Below are 21,131 nucleotides of genomic sequence, written 5' to 3' on the forward strand. Positions count from 1 at the left end.
GGTTTTGGGTTCAGCGTTGTGTACCAGTCTTTGAGCGAGTTTATATTAATCTCACTCCGTTTATTCAACTGATGGTTGTTGTTTGAGAGCTCAATTGCTATGCTGTGAGATTGGTTTGTACGGCAAGCATACGGCATACGACAATATAGATCAATTAATATAAACAAAAGGACGTGCACGATAAATTACGCCACATCATTCTTCCCGTGTTGCTCCACTTTGTGTCCAGCGTTGTGTACCAGTCTATGAGCGAGTTTATATTAATCTCACTCCGTTTATTGTTCAACAGATGGTTGTTGTTTGAAAGATCGATTGCTATGCTGTGAGATTGGGGTCTACGGCACCCATACGACAATATAAATAAATTAATATAAACAAAAGGACGTGCACGATAAATTACGCCACATTTTTCTACCCGTGTTGTTACACTTTACATTATAAACGCACTTTCGCGAACCAGTCCGTTCACAAACAGCCGTGTGCATCCCGTCGTGTATATATACTTAGATATTTTCCTTTTAATTGCCTAATAGCCTTTTGCGACTCGAGCGAGTATGTTAGAAGGCTCAAGACTTGCGCAATATTATTTTGGTGATGGTGCATATGTTCAGACGAGAGTGGAGGAAAGTTGTTCCCTATTTGCTTTATATATTTATTCACTTCATTTATCATTCTCACATACTAGTTTAAATTTAATTAGCGGTTAGTAATACTGCAGTATAAGCAATTTAGAACACTACAGTGCTGTCAGATATATTGTAAGCGCCTTATGGCTGCAGAATCACTGCGTGGATATCAGTAAAATTTTAGTGCCTTCTTTGCTGTGGTGGTCACTGCCTCTAATAGGGATTCAGCTGAGCGTTGTGGCAATTCCAATGTAAACAGTCATCTGCTATATTGGAAAGTGAGTGATTATGATCAAACAAGTCTCAATAAACATGATACATTCTACAATCTGTGATTCCTAAATGTCAGTATGACAAGGTATGAAGAAATGTTAACATAGTGCATGTTATCATGTTATCCAAAGCAAGTTCTTCCACATCCCCCCTCCCATATACACACACTGAGAAAAAAAATGGGTCTTGGGTTTGCCTCTGGTGACATAATTTAACTACACAAATGCAGATATGTGCAAGCGAACGCATTAGCAAGGAAAGCATGAAGATTATTGCAGTTGCAACAGCCATGTCAGTAGGTCATGCACACCTTGGTATTTTTGAAATTTCTCAAACTTTTCCATATCTTCTATATGCAACGTGCTGGACATCTGGTGTGCAACACCAGATATCGAGCCAAAATCTGAGTCAGTATTGGGTCATGAACACACCGGTTTAACATGAGCAACAATAAGGAAGACGGAATGTCAACAAGTTGCAAACCGCTGTTCCATCTTGCACATTTGTCATGCTCATCTAGGTATTTTTGAAATTTCTTAAACAACTCCACGTCTTTTATATTCAACGTGCTGGGCATCTAGTGTGCAACACCTGATATCGAATCAAAATCTGAGCCATTATGGTGTCATGAACACACCGGTGTAACATGAGCAACAATAAAGGAAGACAGAATGTCAACAAGTTGCAAACTGCTGTTCCATCTTGCACATTTGTCATATGCTCATCTAGGTATTTTGGAAATTTGGAATATGAATAGGATGAATAAATGTTAACACAGTGCATGCTATCCGAAGCAAGTAGCAAGTTCTTCCACATCCCCCCCCCCCACACACACACACACTCAGAAAAAAAAAGGTCATTGGTTTGCCTCTGTGCATGCAGCTTCTCTGATGAAATTACCTAATACTGATATAAAAAGTTTGTTGTTTTTGTTTCCATGTCGTCTGGCTTATTGTTGCTCATGTTACACCGTGTGTTCATGACCCCATACTGGCTCACATTTTGATTCGATATCAGGGGTTGCAGACTAACATGTCCAGCACATCTAGGTATTTTTGATATTTTTGAAATTTTTTAAACATTTCCACATCTTTTATATTGAACGTGCTGGACATTTTAGTCTGCAACCCCTGATATCGAATCAAAATGTATTTTTTGTATCAATATTAGGTAATTTCATCAGAGAAGCTACATGCACAGAGGCAAACCAAGGACCTTTTTTTTCTGAGTGTGTGTGTGTGGGGGGGGGGGATGTGGAAGAACTTGCTACTTGCTTCGGATAGCATGCACTATGTTAACATTTATTCATCCTATTCATATTCCAAATTTCCAAAATACCTAGATGAGCATATGACAAATGTGCAAGATGGAACAGCGGTTTGCAACTTGTTGACATTCTGTCTTCCTTTATTGTTGCTCATGTTACACCGGTGTGTTCATGACCCCATAATGGCTCAGATTTTGATTCGATATCAGGTGTTGCACACTAGACGTCCAGCACGTTGAATATAAAAGACGTGGAGTTGTTTAAGAAATTTCAAAAATACCTAGATGAGCATGACAAATGTGCAAGATGGAACAGCGGTTTGCAACTTGTTGACATTCCGTCTTCCTTATTGTTGCTCATGTTAAACCGGTGTGTTCATGACCCAATACTGGCTCAGATTTTGGCCCGATATCTGGTGTTGCACACCAGATGTCCAGCACGTTGCATATAGAAGATATGGAAATGTTTGAGAAATTTCAAAAATACCAAGGTGTGTATGACCTACTGACATGGCTGTTGAAACTGCAATAATCTTCATGCTTTCCTTGCAAATGCGTTTGATTGCACATATCTGCATTTGTGTAGTTAAATTATGTTACCAGAGGCAAACCCAAGACCCATTTGTTTTCTCGGTGTGTGTACATGGGGGGGTGAATGTGGAAGAACTTGCTTTGGATAACATGATAACATGCACTATGTTAACATTTCTTCATACCTTGTCATACTGACATTTAGGAATTACAGATTGTATTGTAGAATGTATCATGTTTATTGAGACTTGTTTGACCATAATCACTCACTTTCCAATATAGCAGATGACTGTTTACATTGAAATTGCCACAACGCTCAGCTGAATCCCTATTAGTGGCAGTGACCACCACAGCAAAGAAGGCACTAAAATTTTACTGATATCCACCCAGTGATTCTGCAGCCATAAGGTGATTACAATATATCTTACAGCACTGTAGTGTTCTAAATTGCTTATACTGCAGTATTACTAACCGCTAATTAAATTTAAACTAGTATGTGAGAATGATATTTATTTATTTATTTATTTATTTATTAGTTTCACGTGCCCGCCAACAGCGTGAGCCTACATAGAGGTGCACGGAAAGATTAACTTACAAAAGGATAAAAAGTTACAAAGAGGATAAAAATAGAGTAATGTCAGCAAAAATGTCCACACTAGTGTTTTCAATGTCATTAAAGCAACACTGCATGCGCGCCAAAGGAGAAGACGGGTGACAAAAATGTGGATATAATGAAGTGAATAAATATATAAAGCAAATAGGGAGCAACTTTCCTCCACTTTCGTCTGAACATATGCACCATCACCAAAATAACATTGCGCAAGTCTTGAGCCTTCTAACATACTCGGTCGAGTGGCAAAAGCGCTATTAGGCAATTAAAAGGAAAGTATCTAAGTCTATATACACGACGGGATGCACACGGCTGTTTGTGAAGGGACTGGTTCGCGAAAGTGCTTTTTAATGTAAAGTGTAGCAACACGGGAAGAATAATGTGGCGTAATTTATCGTGCACGTCCTTTTGTTTATATTAATTTATTTATATTGTCGTATGCGTGCAGTACACACCAATCTCACAGCATAGCAATTGAGCTCTCAAACAACAACCATCAGTTGAACAATAAACGGAGTGAGATTAATATAAACTCCCTCAAAGACTGGTACACAACGCTGGACCCAAAACCCTTTGCCACCGACGCCGCCTATCGCGATCACGAGGCCATAACAACGCTGTGGAGAGCCGCCGCGGAGAGTGGCGGTCCTATCGCTCGCAGCACCCCCACAGCCTTGCACAAGGGCGCTCTATTTCGCACCGCCATCCCATGCCTCCCGCTATCTCTCACCATGCTCCCCGAAGGAGCAATGACGTCATCCGCGGAATGCGACAGCAGCGGCCCCCAGTGGTGAAGCGTCGCTCGTAGCGCCCTCTAGTTGTGTATAGGGTTGCCGCCAGGCCGGTTTTATACCGGCACGGCCGGTTATTTGCCCGCTCTGCCGGTACGAAGATGATACCGGCAGCCTTTTGCCGGTATTTGTGGCTCAACATCTCTCATAGGGGCTTTTACAGGGATATATACTGTATATATATACTCTCCACCCCTATATACTATATAGGGGTGGTATATACTCTCCACCCCTCACCCACTTTCTCTTTCCCGCGAACATTTCCTCCTTTCCCTCTATTCCACCTCCTCTCCCTCAGCCGGTATTTTTCACTATGAAAGGTGGCAACCCTAGTTGTGTACCCTACACAATGGCTAATCCTTCTATTCATCGGAGATAATCCGTCTATTGGGGGCTGCATTGGAAACAACACCCGGCTCTCTATTAGCTGTTGATCTTGTTTCAATAATGTTTTCTTGTCTGTTGTTTACACGTTGGCAGATGCGCCGTTTAGAGTGTTTCTCTGCTATTCAGTGTTTAGTGCGTGCATGTTTCTCGTTTTTTATAGATTGTTTTTCAATTATTAATCCTTTGTGTGCCTCTTGTTTACGTGATGGGTTTTCGTTCTCTATTAGCTGTCGATCGTTCTGTTTCTCGTTATTTCCTTACGCCTATGCTGTTCATTTAATAAGAAATTGGTTAATTGTGTAATGTTGGAATAATCAACTTAGATTCCCTATTGAGCTCGAAAACGTTCATAACTGTCACAAAACAGGTGTACGCCTCCCGTCTTCAACAAATCAGGGCAGATATTATTAGAGCTGGTTGTTGGCTAGGAGCGTGCTATGCAGTGAAGTTCATTTTTTAATATATTTTCTTTGTTGGAATCATAAAACAAAGTAAGGTTTGTAGTGTCTCTTAGAATGAAAATTGTATTGGGTTCGACTAGATTAAGTCACGAGGATGATTTTGTGATACTTAAAATGATAGATTATTCTCCTCCTCTGTTGTTTTTTTTTTGTTAAATGTAGTGTTATAGATTTTATTTCCTCTTGTGTTCGTGTCCCGTGGTCTTCAGGGTTCTCTGCTGTCCACAATTAACTATCGGCACTTGTAATTAAAGCTCCACTATGGTGGTCACGTATAATAATACTTTATAATATTTTTTTTTAATTTTGATTGGAATCATATTGATTAAAAATATCTTCTTTGATTAAATGTGTCATAATGGAATATTAGCTGTTGTGCTCGAAATTGCTTACATCTATCAGGTTCTCACATCTCAGACTTTTTATAATAAAACTTGTAATTTTGATTGTAATCGTATTGATTAAGAATATCTTCTTTGATTAAATGTGTTATCACTTCTGATTCATTGAAAACTTGTGTGTATGATTACAGTTTGAACTGTGATACCTATATTCAATGCTATTGCATCATACCTCTAATAAGTATATTCTTTGTTACGTGTATTGCGTTTCTTCTGCTTCAGATTTTTGGCTAAGTTTTTCCCATTTATGCAGAGCCATAACATAATTTCTGATGACTTTAATAAATATATTTTCACTTGTACTTTTGTGCATGGCTATCCTTTGCATGTAAACAGCCTACTGCACACCTGTTCGAGCTGGAAAAAATTAGCGATTCAAATCGGCTCAGGCTGAAAAATGACGAAAGAAGTCGGCCCAGGTTGAAAAATGCGTGATGGTAAAGGCGCACGCAGCCCTCCGGCCACGCGCCGCCCACCGGTAAGAGCCTCCACCCGTGCGCCGCCCGCTGGTCGTGGGAAAAAATACGCGAAAAAGGTCGGCCAAGGCGCAAAAATGTCGAAAGAAGTTGGCCCAGGCTGAAAAATGTGAGAGGGTAAACGCGCCCATGTAAAAGCCCTCCCCCCGCCGATAAGCGCGCGGACAACTATCCGCACACGCGCCGCGCAGGGAAAAATACGCGCAGGGCTCATGGGCAGGGGTGCCGTAGTTTGGACACCATGTTGTTTCTCAACCACTCTTTACTACTGGCTCCGGTATCAGGTGACCGAAGGGATCAGATGTGCTCGTTGGGACAACTTCGTAGCTTTTAGAATTACAACGTTAATGATTGAAAGTTAATTAACACATGGCCATGGGAATTCGCTAATACCCTCCTAATGAGTGCCCTTCAGCATTTGCAATTGATTTCATCTCTGAAAACGTGATATATAAATTTTTACGAAATGTGTTCGCATTTAGCTTGGGCACCCTGTATAAAGTGCAAAGAGAAATGCCCCTGGCTAAGTTTTACGTAAAAAAGGTGAAATATGAGTTGTGATGTTATCGAAGTACACATGTGAAAGACGACGAAGAGTGCTCGTGGACTCGGGGAGGGGAATAAATCTCGTGATGTTCTAAACCTCAACCTGGCTGGAAGTATGGGTGCGTTCCAGAACCTACTCGAGTCAACTCGGGAGTAGCTCTGTACCCGAAGCGCCGTTCCAAAACCGGGTCAAGTAACTCGATTCAACTCTCCTGGGAATGCCGGTCAGGGAAGGTTCGCTCGAGTAATGACGTCAGGCTTTAGTCGTCTGCTCTTTTCCGCGAAAGCGCGGTATCGAAACCAGATGAACGTTTGGTTGTCGAAAAGCCTCGACCTCCACGACGGGTTATCAATACACAAGGGGACACCGAAATGGCTGGCGAACGCCCAAAGACATGTGAGCCGGATATATTTCTCAGGACAAAGTCAGTCTCGCTGGTGCGCCTTTCTATTTTGTCTTCACGTACGTCGCTTTTCCATTATCTATTTAGCATATGTTCACTAACAGCTGCCCTGCAATGTTCATTTTTTTCACTGCCTTGAAGCCACGTGGTCCTTGTAAAGGCAGAGCTCTATGTGAAACGTTCAAAACTATATTAGGAGTAAGGGCTATTACTGACCAGCATTGTTATTGTTATTACTTTTGTGTGCGTGTGTCCGAAATTGGATTTTAAATGGAATATTAATTTTCTTCCTTTGCCTTCACACTTGTAAGAAGGTTTGTCGATACGTTCGTGTGAACAGGTTTCAGATAAAATATGTTGCATAGGCGCAGGGTAGCTGGTGGATAAATGCCTGGGTGGAACTTGGATAAATTAAGTTTTGTTTCAGCCGTTCAGCTTACATTCGAATCCGACGCCGCGGACATTTCAGTGACCTAACCACGCCCGCACCACTAACTCAGTTCTAGGATTCCAACCAGCAGCATCCACCTTTTGTATTTTTCACCTTCTGTCGCCATGATGTTAATATTCTTCTTCTTTTATATCTTTTGACTACCAAATGCAACGGGATGTATCCACTTCATGCATTTGGAGTAGCTAATGGTACGTGAAGTCTTCCATCCCACAAACAATTAACAAATAAATGACGACAATGTCAGCTTCTTTTCCATTTAATTCTCCAGTAGAGGGGGGATAATTCTGCAGTGTCTTGGAAGAAATACTACCAGACAAGCCATCTCTGAACGTAACTGTCCAGTAAGTAACTAAATACACAAAGTGCTGAAAAAGCCAAATGCCCACTGGGCCGACAAGACAGAGTTCAACTATGTCCGACGGGGCATGGTGACTCCTGTAAACAGCTCACAATACATTCCCTTCTTAAAATCGATAGAAACCCCAGTGCGAAGGTGTGCGAAGCTGTCATACCAACCCGCCCAAGTTTTAACCTTGTTCAATACATTCCCAGTCGTCGTTATCGTCGTCTCTGCAAACTAAATCTGACGCGCGCGAGATGAAAGCGGTGATGACACCGGCCTCCATCTGAACTCGGTCGGAGTCCCCATGCGTTCCCAAAGCTACTCGACCGGGCGCGTACTCTGTGGTCACATGATACAACTCGGTCATGTGACCTACTCGACTCGTGGAAGATTAGTTCACAAGCGATTCATTATGGCATCTCGCTTCTGTGTGCCCACTTCTTTCGGTCTATCCTCATCCTCCGCTATTGCTTCTTCTTGCTCTATGCTGTCGAGCTCGTACCCTGTGCCTGTCTATTCGTCTCCCCACTCAATGGACGCATTGTGCAGGATACATGCAGCAGCAATGAGTGTCGCTGCGATGTCCAGGCGACGCGTCTCCATGTAAATAAGTCTTCGGAAGCGAGACTTCAACAGCCCGAATGGACACTCGATAACAACTCGGAACTTTCAGTGCTTCTTGTTGAAAGATGCATGGCTTGAGGTCAATTTCCCGTTGTTCCTATATGGGGTGATTAGGTATCCCTCGAATGGATAGGCAGTATCCCCCTAGATATGGCTGTTCAGTGGTAACAATTCGGGTCTCACCATTACGCGCAAAATCAGATCGCCGAAATACCCGTGCATCGTGGTAGGAGCCTGGTTCACCAGCGCTGCAGTAAACGAACCCTAGTTTGTCATCACATATTGTTTGGAGGTTAAGGGAGTGAAACCCCTTCCGGTTTACATGTGCCGTGAGTCCTTGCGGGGTGCTTTTATTGGGATGTGGCTTCCATCGATGGCACCAAGCATCTTGGGGAATCCTGCCTTTGATTCAAAGCGCAACACGATGTGCAGCACCTCCTCTTGTGTGGGCCACCGTATGAAGTGTCGTGAGTGACCCAATGGCGCCATGCCAACACGCTTCACAACACGAAACACGGATGACTTAATTCGTGACGTTAAATCTGTCTCCAATAGACCTGCAGATACATGTCAGATAAAACTTCATTGATGTCTTGTTCCAAAAACGAGCGAGCAGTGTGTATGTAAAGCAGTGTTGAGGCAGTTACCTCTGAAAGGGAACTAGTTACAACGCAGGGTGTCTACCAAACTTTACTATTACAATTCCCCGACTTTTCCGGGTTTTTCCTGATAATTTTACTCATATTACCTGACCATCTCCAAACAGTGATGTACACATGCAACTGTTGACCAGTGTTACTATTTGCGAGAGTTGTTTAGCTGAAACTTTCCGTATTTGCAAGGCACCAAATGAACTGCTTCGGTGCTTCTGTCGCTGCCCATTTTATTTCGGGCATGACGCTGGGCGCTAGCAGCAATACTGGTCGTTCAAAAGAAGACTTCTGTAGCCTGAAGTGTCTTCGGAACGATTCCGTGCTTTGGGCGGGCACGGTAATTTCGGCGTATAGCCCCGTATCCTGGCCGCAGGAATCCTGTAGGAAAATTGTGGGCAGCATTCGTCAAGCACTGGCTATTGTAGTTAGCCGAAATCTTTCTCTTTTCGCTTAAATCATTTGATGTAGTACAAGTTCCGGCACTAAAAACACATGCGTGAAGGGTGCAGAGGTCAGCAGCATATGCGTACTTTAGCAAAGAAAGTTGTACCTTTCTTCGGTGGGACAGTCGTCCTCCATCAAGCTCGCGATCAGTGCCCACAATTCGTCGTCCTCATCCTCGAAGTAAAATAGTAAGCGGATTCTTTTCACTTGCACTGGACTGCGCTACTTTGGACTCCACGCGAAACGGGTTTTCGGGAGCTGCACTTTCCAGCTGAAAGGAACGTTATTAGTAGGGCCAGGATTTTTAGGCACTAAAAAAGTGCGAAATAGGAAGGCATTTAGGCCCTAAAAACATCGAAATAGGCAAATATAGGCACAATAACATTGTAAGCTTCTATTGACTCATTTCTTCACTATTCTCGTAGCATGGCACAGTGAAAGTCGTTCTGAAACTTGATCTGTTTGCTCTAAATAGGGCCTTGTAGTGGGAGAAGCTTCTTTCCACGTCATATGACGTCACAGGTGGAAACTTGAAACATGAAATCTCGTACGGGCTGAGGTCTTGATCTGGTATAGGTGTGTCCCCGCCATTTAGGATCTCTCCAATCTTCAGCAGTGTGGAAAGGGCCCGATTCTTTTGAATGAGTGCCTCCATCTTCGTGGTGGCTCTGGAGCCTTTCCCCTCGAGGTTTTGGAGCGCAGAGCGGACACATTGTAGGATCTTTAGAGATTCATTCAAAGAAATGCCAACTGTTTCTAGCCCCAGGCAAAAATCTGGACTGGTTCCAGAATGGTTCCATTTGAATCTGGACTGGTTCCATTTGAATGTGGATGGTTCCGGAATGGTTCCAGTTGAATCTTTTTATCTTTTTATGTATTTTAGCACGCGTATGATCTATATTTCTGGGGTTTTTATCCGTTTACGTCTTCGATAAAATATATGCTGTAACTTCAATTCGTGCTCATATTCTCATCTAAAGGCAAATGTCATAAAATGTACCAGCAAACTGCCAAAAGACACAATCCAAAGATGACACACTCCGCCAAATAATGAGAAGAACTAAAAACAAAGAGGTAATTGCACGGGCTGACCCAAAGCAGATGCAATAATTATGAGGGCGCTCCGGTGCGGCGGGAGGCTTTCAATTCAAATTCTAACGGCGGGCCGCGAGAGGGAGCAGAGCAGGGGGGTCGGACTCGGCAAGAAAAGTGTGCCCCCGAGGGCGCTGACATTTTGGGAGGCATGAACAGGGTTGCCTTTGGCTGCGCGCTTCACCGCTAAGTTTGACTTCCTCGTCTCTTGTTTCAAAACTCGTTTAAATGTCACAAATCTGTGACTGTTTTGGTGAAATGTGCAAAATTGAGAAATAAAGTGTTGATAAAAGTCAATAAAAGTCTGCAAGTTCAGTTGCTGTGTGCTGTCAAATTGCGATCTCAACGTTCTCTGGCTCAATCGAGCACCAGCAGGGAACTGGCATGTAGTTTCGCTTTCGCATCGCTCTGTACTTGTCAGACGCGGACGCTGCAGTTACACAGCTTGAAAGATGCCCAGCTGTTGTGTGAAATGCAAAATGAGGCAGAGTAAATCCTGCGGGGTGTCATTTCACAAGTAAGTGTCCACTGGGTCCATGCACAAGTATTTTCTGTGGCGTGCGCAGTCGCCTATAAACGTTGTTCACTCTAAACGAATATTGTCGAAACTTACGGCACGATCTTGAGATACATATTATCGCAGTTTTCCGCGGGATCCACACCTGCTTTCCCGATGGCTGGAAGCACTTGACATGCAATCGCTCGTTCCTACACGCTGTCAGAGAGTATGCTCTAGGCACTTCCACACTTCTAGCTTCATCGCTGGTCATCAGACAGCAAAACTGAAGGCAAACGCGGTCCCTATGACAGTGAGGCCAGGAACTGCTGAGGTATCCGGTTATTCTTTATTACTTTTAAAATGATACAAAAGGAGATAATAATGGAAGAACTTTTTTAGAGCCAAGTAACAGCCAGCCAGCCAGATGAAAGAGATGAAAGTGGTGCTGACACAGTTTCCCTGGTAAGTACATAGTAGTTTGTGCAGCCACCCCCCTGTATGACTGCCTTCACTGCATGTTTTCCAGGAAATGCTTGAAGCCAGTGCTGAGCAAGCAGAGCCCGCCGTCCCTTCTCCAGCTGTTCCACTGCCTGTAAGGACATGAATTCTTGCTTACGTGCTTTTACAACTAGACCTGTAGGACGGCTTGGCCTATAGATTGTGCGATTCCTTCCCTTTTTAATGGTCTTAATTTTCTATCAAGGAGATGCCCGAGGCAAGTGCTGTGGAAGCAGAGACTACCAGCCCCCCTCAACCTGTTTCACTGCTTGTAAGAATGGCTTGGTCAATAAGTCATACATCTGCTTCCATGTAGGATTTTTTTCATTCTTTTCTAAGGAAGGTCCTGAAAGCAGTATTCCACGGGCCCAGACCCCCAGCCCTAGTCCGGCTATCCTACTGCCTGTGAGCACATGAGCTTTCTTAATAATAATAATGATGATGATGCCTCACTAGTGCTCAAGAATGTAATACCTATTTGTGGGCCTAAGGCTCCAATAACTATTCTCAAAGCGTGAATTCTATGCAGTGTAACGTCATGTAACCCGAGCTGTAGAAATAAATGCAAACATTTTTTAGGCTAACGTGTTTGACCATGAGGACCATCCCTACTGTAAGCTGCCACAAAAGCGGAAAGCAGTGAGTATATGTCTGTATGTCATTTCTTATTCCTGCTGCTTTCTGCTGTCAGGTTCTTCTGCTGCTGAAAAACATGAAAACACAGACAAATTGCTTTTGTGACTATAGCCCACTGCGAAACAATGCATTCCAATTCCTGTGAGCAGCGACAGTTCCTACTACCATTTCAGGAGTGTCAGCAGGAAAGCCCAGATCCCAAAACACAACGACTTGAGGACATTTCTCTAGATGTTTTGTCCCCTGACCCCAGAGCAGGGCAGCAACAACCGGAAACATGCAATGAAACCACGCCTACACGACAACCGGTAATTTTAAAATGGAAAATATTGGGGAATGCTGTCCTTAACCAACAAGCAACTTTGCAGGTGTCTGTGAGCAACACAGATACTGAGGGCAGCCCGATCACACCCAAGGGTCACAAGGAGCACACCTACCACAGCAAAACAACGCCAAGAACAGGAATGAGACAACTTCGAGAGAAGAACCAGTACCTGCGTGGTGTCCGTCGACAGCTGCAACTGACCCTGAAAAGGAGAGAAAAGAAAATTAAAAATCTAAAAAGCCTCATTGCTGAACTGAAGGAAAAGAACTTGTTGGCAGAGGAGGCTCAAACAAAGCTGGAGTCCTTTGGGGAACTGCCACAAGAGATACTTAAGGAATGGGCAAAGAACGTGAGAAAGAAAAAGCCAGGCCGTAGATATTCCCCAGAAACTAGGAGATTTGCAATGACACTCCACTTTTATTCACCTCGTGCCTACAAATATGTCTCAAAACTATTCCCAATGCCAGCTGTAGACACACTCCGCGAATGGTCAAAGGTTATTGGTGCTTGGCCTGGCTTCACGCAGGAAGTCTTAGACCACCTGAAGAAAAAGCATGAAACAACTGAGAGGAGAGAGAAGCTGTGCTCAATCATGCTTGATGGAATGAGCATACGCAAAAAATGTGAAGTAGACAAGGCCACTGGACGGCTAATTGGTTGCGTTGATTTTGGGGAGGACCACACACCTCATGACACGGATGATGCGCCCCTAGCAGGTGACTCTTTGGTATTTATGGCTGTGGGCGTGGCATCACCATGGAAAATACCCTTCGGCTATTTTCTAAATAAGGGGCTATCTGGGGAAGTACTGAAGACACTACTGACAGAAGCCATCATGGTGCTAACAAATTGTGGGCTCGAAGTCGTGGCAGTCGTCTGTGACGGGCTATCGTCTAATGTTATGATGGGGCGACTGCTGGGGTGCCATATCCATGCCAACAACACAGAGGACTTTCGGACATTTTTCTCCCATCCTGCTGATGCTGACAAGAGCATACACCTAATTTTTGATGCTGCACACAGTCTTAAACTGCTCAGGAACCTGTTTGGGGACCACAAGGTGTTACAGAGCAGCCACTATGGAGTAAGCAAATAGGATGACAATACTACCAACTGTCCCTTGTGAATAATGTGGGAACAAGGATGGACGAGTTTTTTTCTGGTCCCTCCACGTTCCAGCATTATGCATAAGTTGAGCTCACTTTTCTGCATTTGAATGCAGTACACCTAGCTTCCATTTCAGTTTCTCTCTTGCCTGCCAACAAATTTAAGTATACTTTCACCCTTCTTAGACAATCAGGTGGGCCTTTATTGAAAGGCTGCAGCAACTCCAAGAGAAGGAGGGCCTCAGAGCAGCAAACAAGCTCACCAGATCCCATATTGAGTTTGGCCGCCAGATCATGAAGGTCCGCCTTGCAGCGCAGACTCTAAGTTCATCCGTGAGCAAAGCCCTGACCCACGCACGGCTCCTGGGATTGACCGAATTTGAAGGAAGTGACGCAACAGCTTCGTTCATTGCCGACGTAGATGAGTAGGCCTTTCATTTTCATGACTGTGGCCACTAAAGCTAAAGCATGAACATCTTTTACAGAGCATTTGATTTGCTTAATTCGCACAGTCCCATTGGCAAAGGATTTAAGGCACCACTTCGCAATGGAACAATTTCCCAGCAAGGAAAAACGATGCTTACATTGTCGTCAAGAATGATGACACTGCGACTTCCATCCGGGGAGCTAGCTGCTCAGCATGGGAGACGCATGTCAGTCATCAGCGTGGCCTTTACGCTAAAAAGTGTCGCACAGCTGGCAGAAGCGCTGTTCCAGGCGGGCGCATGCAGGTAACATGTAGAGGTCTAGAATCAGAAAACAGTATGTTTGAACAAACTATATTACTCCCTTGCACTCCCCTAATTACATCACTACGTACCGCCTCAGCCAGGACCACTTGGAACTGTTCTTCAGCTGCATCAGGCAAAGAGGAGGATGGAATAATAACCCATCAGCTTCCCAATTCCGTCATGCCTACAGGAAGCTTCTGATACACGCTGAAGTTCAGGCCCCAAGCTCTGCGAATGTTGCGCCTACAGTGGAAGGCATAGAGACACTCGGTCACCAGGGCAAGCCGCGAAGGGAGGAAAGTGCAGGTGAGGAGACTCCCACTGCAGAAGTTCCTGCAGAGGACAACATCTGTGCCCTTCTACAGTGTGCTGACCATGACTACGGGGAATCATCCAGACTCAGCAGGTTCAGCGAGGACATTGTTGCCTATATTGGAGGATATGTTGTTAGAATTGTCTCCTCAAAACTCACCTGTAATGGTTGTTTGGACACACTCCTAGATGACGAGACATCAAGTGTTCTCATCATGCTCAGGGACAATGGAGGGCTGGTTAAACCATACTGGTTTGTTACACGTCTGCTGTGTAGCGCTGAGCAGACCTTTCGTCTCGAGAAATTGAGGTCTGTGAAGCTTGTAGTGCGGGCGATCGTTTTGAAATCGTTTAATCACTTCATCCTAACACACGGTGACAAGCTACCACTGTGCCAGCACTATGCAGAGGAGCCTGATCACATAATTTCACTGGCAAAAGTGATCCTGCAAAAGTATGCTGGCATCAGATTAAGAGAACATAGTAGAAGAATTACAGAAGCAAGTCGTGGTGCCCAAGTGAGGCAGATGCTCACGAAACAAATCTTGTTCCGCAATCAGTAGATGCCCTAAATCGTTGTCGTCTTCGCTCGCCCCAAGTGGACCTGCGACCCAAAATTTATTTTTTCTTCTTACATATACCTGTGTGCCTTGATGAAAACACTAACAGTTTACGACGCTTTCCTACATTGTTGCATTGTTATAACGCGCAAACGACGGAACAAGGTAGGAGTGATACACAGGCAGTAACATGTATCACGAATTTCGCCTGCTGTCCCTGTTAATGACCAACAACCACGGCAAATAAAGGCCTTTCGAGGAAACGCACAGTTCGGAAACACACCTTTCTTTGTTCGAACACTTAAACGGTCATATATCCACATTACATGCTATTCGCTAGGCCTCACTGTGTGCAACAAGACACACGTTATCCTTTTACGCCACGATACAAGCTATTATTCCAAAAGAAGCCGTTCAACGCAATTGCCCAAAGGTACGACGACAAACGTCTGTATCATGCATGCAAACAACAACTGATAGGTGTATGCTTACATATTTCCTGCTCGGCTCGGCGAGCAATGCGGAGGCCATGAGAGCAGACGAACGCCACGCCCGAGGCGTTCTCACTTACGTTGCCATAGAGATCCGCATTGTTGCCCTCAAAAACGAGTACTTCGCTAACATTTAGCGTGCAAAAAGAGGTCTGGCAACGCTGTCTATGCCTCCGCTGGCCGCGCGCAGGTGGGCACACCCCGCGGTAGGGAGAAAGGATTGGCCGCGCGCCACGGCCGTTCTCTAGAGTCTTCCTATATTATCTCTATGGAGGAGAGAGAGCGCGTTAGTTGGAAGTTGGGAACTTGAAGCGTCGTTGCGAGGTCGTTTTTTCTCTTCGGTTGCCGTGGCAGATATCGGGCATCGCCTGTGCACTATTTACGTGGTTTTAGTGCGTTTTCTAAGACAACGTGATGACAATGAGTCATGTGAAACATATTGGCGATATCTCGGAGAAGTTTCGACGCTAGGAAGACACAGCGTCCGGAGAAGAACCGGACGATGAAACGCCAAACGGACTGCACAGAATGCTTCTTCCGATTTTAAGAGGTATAAGTGCTTACCGTGGTGCTTCGATTACTGCTGATTATGTGTTTTATTTTAGGAGCTAGAGGAACCTGAGAAACATGGTTAAGACGAGTATAAACATTAGGGTCGTTTGGTGAAGAGGAAAATGGTACATGCCGCGACCTACATGGACGGAGGTGTCATCTTTGAGAAAATACAGGTGTGAGGTGGTCAACAAAACGCCATGTTCCCTGTTGTCCGTGAGTGCATCGCAACTTCAACACAAGCACATGCCTCGTCTGAACGCAGTGAGTGATTACCCGTGTGCGACTTAGTACGTGAGAGATGTATCGATAATTTCTTTATCCTTAATGTATGCTCATAGCAGAATAAACAATATTTACTTCAACAGTATGTGCTTTTCTACGCATTACTTTCGGTTCTTACATGCATTTAGTGGTCCCATCTGCTAAGTGGTCGGATCCCAGACCACTTAGCAGAAGGGACCACTAGATAATTTCCATTGGTTCCACTACAAGTGGTACCACCGTGAAACTGGTTCCACTTTTAACTGGTCCCAGCCATTGAATGGTTCCACATTCCAAGTGGTTCCTGTCCGATAATCCACTTCGAAGTGGTCCCACTCCAGATTTTTGCCTGGGGCTTTTTGATGTTCGTCGACAGGCAGGAGAAATTTTCGGTTCACTGCGTTGTACTGATGGCAACCAACCGATGCGGTGAGCAGCCTTGTTAACTAACTCTACTCTAAGACAGGAGACACAAAAAGCTAGCCTCACACCATGAGTTTCTGTTAAGGAGGTTACGTGTCCGTGAGTCACAGAGGCGAAGGGTAAGAGGCTATCGAGGGGGATCAACATATCCCTGTTAAAAACGGTCGATGAGTCACAGGGGTGCAGAAAAGATGGCTATCGGAGGGGTCAACGTATTTTTCAGGCTTTGTGATGCGATGGTTGCCCTATATAGTCGTCAAGGTTGCGACGAGAATAAATGTGTGTTGGAAGGTGACAAAACCTCCCGTTCTGCCACGATATATAGCATGGAAGTAAGAAGGTCCGGTCCCAAATTGTCTCGAATAGGCAATTCTAGGCACGAAACTTGGAAAAAGGCATTTATGCATGAAAATGTTCAGTTTAGGCATTTATAGGCATTTTTAGGCAAATGCCTAAAAATCCTGGCCCTAGTTATTAGTAATGCCTTTCTTTTCAACAGGAAAGTGCATCACGCAAATAACCCAGTTCAGATCTGGTGCAGGAGGTGCAAGCGAAAAGAATGCACCTATAGTGGTATTGCGCGGGTGATTATCGAACCGACCGAACGCGCATTACGCGTCGCCATCTTTACTCAGTCGAGGTGAGTACACGTTCCTAAGCTACTTCAGCCTTCCTAAGTACATGTTAAGTACACGTCCTTCTGAGTACACGTTCGTACGCTACTTGTTCTGAGCTACTCGTCCCGGGATTTCTCCGGGGTCACGTGGGCACGACTCGATCACTGCAATTGGGTGCGCAGTATGTTCAATAAAGACGGCTTTCTCGTTCGTGGTAAAGTTTGACAATATGTTGAGGGTGCAATGTAGAATCCACATAAATATTTGCTGCGTAACTAGAGTGACTCTTGGAAAATCAACGTTGTTCTCTATGTTCACAATCCGGAGTTGATCTACTCGACCTGCGAGTTTCTTTTAGCACGCACCCTTGGTTAGCGCTCCTATACAGGGTGTCCCAGAAAACGTGTCATTGAATTATAATAAAAAAACTACACGACATGCGGTCATGCGGTCAATGGCATTTGCTCTTACTGGGTTTTTGTCACCTCCTCATGTGAATGTCGTGTAAAGTAAGTTTAATTATGTAAATTTTTGCGAGCTTAAGTCGGAAATTTGCCTAGTAAAGGTCACTTTTTTACCCCACCAATGTGAAGAGCGTGTCTAATGTAGTCAAATTAATGATAATTGACAGGGATATTCAGGAGCTATCCCATCGGAAAAAATAGCCGAACATCATGCTCTACGGAGGTCGCACAGAATAGCGCACAATGAATTTTTCAGCGCAATCTTTGTCAGTCCGACGAAAGGAGGTTGGAAACCCAGCCCTCTCCGATATCGCAGAAAGAGACAAAGCAGGCACGGCTTATCACGTCCGACCTTCGCTGGGATAATGCTTTCCCTCTCCCAATTTTACGAAGTGTTACTTTTTCTACTATCACTCTGTGGGCTGGCTTCGGAACCTCCTTTCGTCGCACTGAGGGCGATTGCGCTCAAAAAGTCATCGCGCGCTATGGTCCGGTGCTCCGAAAAGCATGATATTCGGCTATTTTTTTTCCGATGGGATAGCTCGTGAATATCACTGTGAATTATCATGAATTTGAGTGAATTCGGCACGCTCTTCATATTGGTGGGTAAAAAAGTGACCTTTACTTGGCAAATTTCTGAGTTCAGTTCGCAAATACTTACATAATTAAACTTGGAGTACATGACATTCACATTAGGAGGTGGCAAAAGCCTAATAAGAACAAATGCTCTTGACCGCATGATTCTAGGTGGCGTAGTTTTTTTTTGTTATAATTCAATGACACGTTTTCTGGGACACCCTGTATATGGCGGGCTAGAAAGACCATAGCGCTACACGACACAATATGTCAACAAACATGGCTGCCTTTCAAGTCGCAGCAGCGCTCCAGTAATGGCCTCCGTGGACTAAAGAAATACCGAGAGGGCACGCGAAAAAAACTAAATGACGGAGTCTTGAGGGTAGAGTAGGGTTTATTCACTAACGTTACCTCGCCGGCATACTGTAGGTCCCTCGAAGTTATGTTCCCGCATTAGTTCGCTGCCATATGCTTTTTGGGTGACTATTACCGTCGAAAACATGAAAATTGCTTGGATATGCTACAAATCACGCTGCACAATAACTTTGAAACACCAAATATACGGTGTAGGAAGGGAGTTGCCTCAGCAGGACAGAAGCCGCTCTCTGTTTTCGAAATATCGGGGGCTTCTGTCCAGAGGCAACTCCTTTCCTACATTTCTACCGGTTCGCTGGATTTCTGCCCATCTACAAATATACGGTGGGTGTGATATGGGTAGCGGCTTGGACGGGACCTACAGTCACTGATCCCTATAGTATATAGGCTGGATCGCGCATAGGGTGCTCCACAGCGTGGTCACCGGCCGCCATATTGGTGGGCCCCACGCATTCTGTCGTCTGCATTTAGTTCAAGCGGGGCTGCCCGTATTTTTTAAAATTTACTTTAAACTAAAGGGCATGTCATGCCAGTTTGTTGCAGCTTTGAGTACACTTCACACGGGCAGATAATTTTTCGCAGGTAAGTCTTTATTTTGAGGAAAAATATGTTTATTCGCATCGCATGCCCCTGATCTCGAATTTGTTTGCATTGCTGCTTCGCTGGTGCCATTACGTACTAAAAAAGCATTTGTGGCTGCTCCTACCAATTTCAAGACCATGTATTTTCTATAAACAATGCGCTTGTACTTGCAGGTTCCCCTCACAGTCGCTCAGCTGTGCCGAAGAAGCGGATGAGGAACCTGCGCCAATAAGCCAATTTGTTCCGCTGTCCTTTTAATTTGTGAGGTACGGTGGAAGTAAATAAACTGCTGTGTTAACCTCGTATGTGCAGTCGCTCCTACAGCGTGTGTGATAAGTCATGCATGTGCATGCTCTTCGTGCACAGCGCTTCGAATTTCTGGAATGAAATACGCTGACAGCTGAACAACTGGAAAGCACTCGTAACAATAACGTTATTTTAAGATGAGGAATAGGAAGTTTCATCGCCAGGGTCTATACTCCACCCCATTGCTGGATGCTGATGTGGTGAATAAAATAATGAGCCTCTTCAAAATAAGGATCGAGGTCTTATTGCAGAACACACCCAGAGACACTCGTAGAACATAATACGATAAAGGAAAAAGTCAAACGAGAACCGTACAATACCAAACTACTTAATAACGAACGAGAGCCGCGGAACACCACACGAAAACCGAACAACAAACGAAAACAAACAAAAAATATAAAAACGGAATTACCTTACAATAACAAACAGTATGAAACCTTCCTGAGCAAAAATAATTAATTTTATAGGTTAACATTCACCAAATTCACTTTCATGCGTATGCGCCCTGTGCACGACAGTTACGACCCCCTATTCGGAATACAGGCAGCGGAGAAGAAAAAGAAGGCAATTATCATTAAAAACTACAGGAACACGGCTGAAGCACGTTTGGAATACATCAGCACACTGATTCCTAAGAAAGATGCCTGCTAATCAGCAATGAGGTGCGTTTAAATCGCAATAAATACTCCAAGTCAAATCGCTTCCCATTGTTTCCTATGGGAACAGCCGGCGCCAGTGGGCTTTCCAACATGGCGCCTTGTTGCCGCACCTCTCTCCCACGCGCCATTCTCCTATGCGCGATCCAGCCTTTATACATAGAGATCAGTGCCTACAGTATGCAGCACATCTACCTGCAAGTGACAGTGGCGGTCTCCGGCGAATGACGTCATGAGAATAAACCCTTATTATCTACCATTGTTTTTGATTAAGACGTTCGCAAAATAACGCAGTGTGAAGGCTATAGGTCTCAGTATCTGGCTTTCCAGGGCACGCGAGCACCGCGTTGCGGCCGGCGAATTTTGTTATTTTGCCATTTCATCACAGAGACTATAACTTCTTCCTCTTCCCTTTCCTGTGAGTTTTAGTACATGGAAAGCCCTACGGAAAAGGAAGTTACCAAATCCAAGTTTGGCAATGTGATATCACCCCGTACAAAGGAACAGCGCCATTGGCTTATCATGTTTTCGAAACCGTTGTCGTGACCAAAACCAGGGGGTATTTGCAGAGAAAAGGAAAGATATACGGGGAAAGGTCAGACCATCTAATGGCAGCCGCTAGGTGCTCCATGCACTGGTGCTCCGTATAGTGCCGCTAGGTGGTAAAGGCAACTGGTGTTTCACCATAGACGATGAGAAGGGAGTACTTAATTGCAAAACGGTGCATCTCCATCGATCGCCAATCTTTCCGAACCTCCGGTCGCTCATTCTCCTCT

The 21,131-nt window shown here is 44.5% G+C and overlaps 5 long non-coding RNA genes across 10 annotated transcripts; 2 read left to right on the top strand and 3 right to left on the bottom strand.

The window, feature by feature from the left end:
* Positions 1–8,865: 8,865 nt before the first annotated feature.
* Positions 8,866–9,455, bottom strand: LOC135369236 (uncharacterized). The gene is made up of 2 exons (XR_010414998.1): positions 9,397–9,455; positions 8,866–9,224 (listed from the first exon to the last, which is right to left on the bottom strand). It is a non-coding gene; the product is annotated as an uncharacterized LOC135369236 (long non-coding RNA).
* A 1,674-nt stretch (positions 9,456–11,129) lies between these two features.
* Positions 11,130–11,474, top strand: LOC135368066 (uncharacterized). The gene is made up of 3 exons (XR_010414657.1): positions 11,130–11,212; positions 11,281–11,343; positions 11,408–11,474. It is a non-coding gene; the product is annotated as an uncharacterized LOC135368066 (long non-coding RNA).
* On the bottom strand, positions 11,209–12,316 carry LOC135368065 (uncharacterized). The gene is made up of 2 exons (XR_010414656.1): positions 11,965–12,316; positions 11,209–11,471 (listed from the first exon to the last, which is right to left on the bottom strand). It is a non-coding gene; the product is annotated as an uncharacterized LOC135368065 (long non-coding RNA).
* On the top strand, positions 11,979–12,464 carry LOC135368067 (uncharacterized). Its single transcript, XR_010414658.1, has 3 exons — positions 11,979–12,018; positions 12,189–12,323; positions 12,384–12,464. It is a non-coding gene; the product is annotated as an uncharacterized LOC135368067 (long non-coding RNA).
* Positions 12,465–12,529: 65 nt separating this feature from the next.
* LOC135369237 (uncharacterized) lies at positions 12,530–15,407 on the bottom strand. Of its 6 annotated transcripts, none has more exons than XR_010415002.1 (4): positions 14,267–15,407; positions 14,031–14,192; positions 13,710–13,907; positions 12,530–12,542 (listed from the first exon to the last, which is right to left on the bottom strand). It is a non-coding gene; the product is annotated as an uncharacterized LOC135369237 (long non-coding RNA). The 6 variants fall into 6 exon arrangements; XR_010415000.1 differs by lacking the exon at positions 12,530–12,542 and having other exon boundaries at positions 12,549–13,907; positions 14,267–14,604; positions 14,986–15,407; XR_010415001.1 differs by lacking the exon at positions 12,530–12,542 and adding an exon at positions 12,549–12,881.
* Positions 15,408–21,131: the final 5,724 nt, after the last annotated feature.

Source organism: Ornithodoros turicata, chromosome 9 (genome assembly GCF_037126465.1).
Source record: "Ornithodoros turicata isolate Travis chromosome 9, ASM3712646v1, whole genome shotgun sequence".
Lineage (NCBI taxonomy): Eukaryota > Metazoa > Arthropoda > Arachnida > Ixodida > Argasidae > Ornithodoros > Ornithodoros turicata.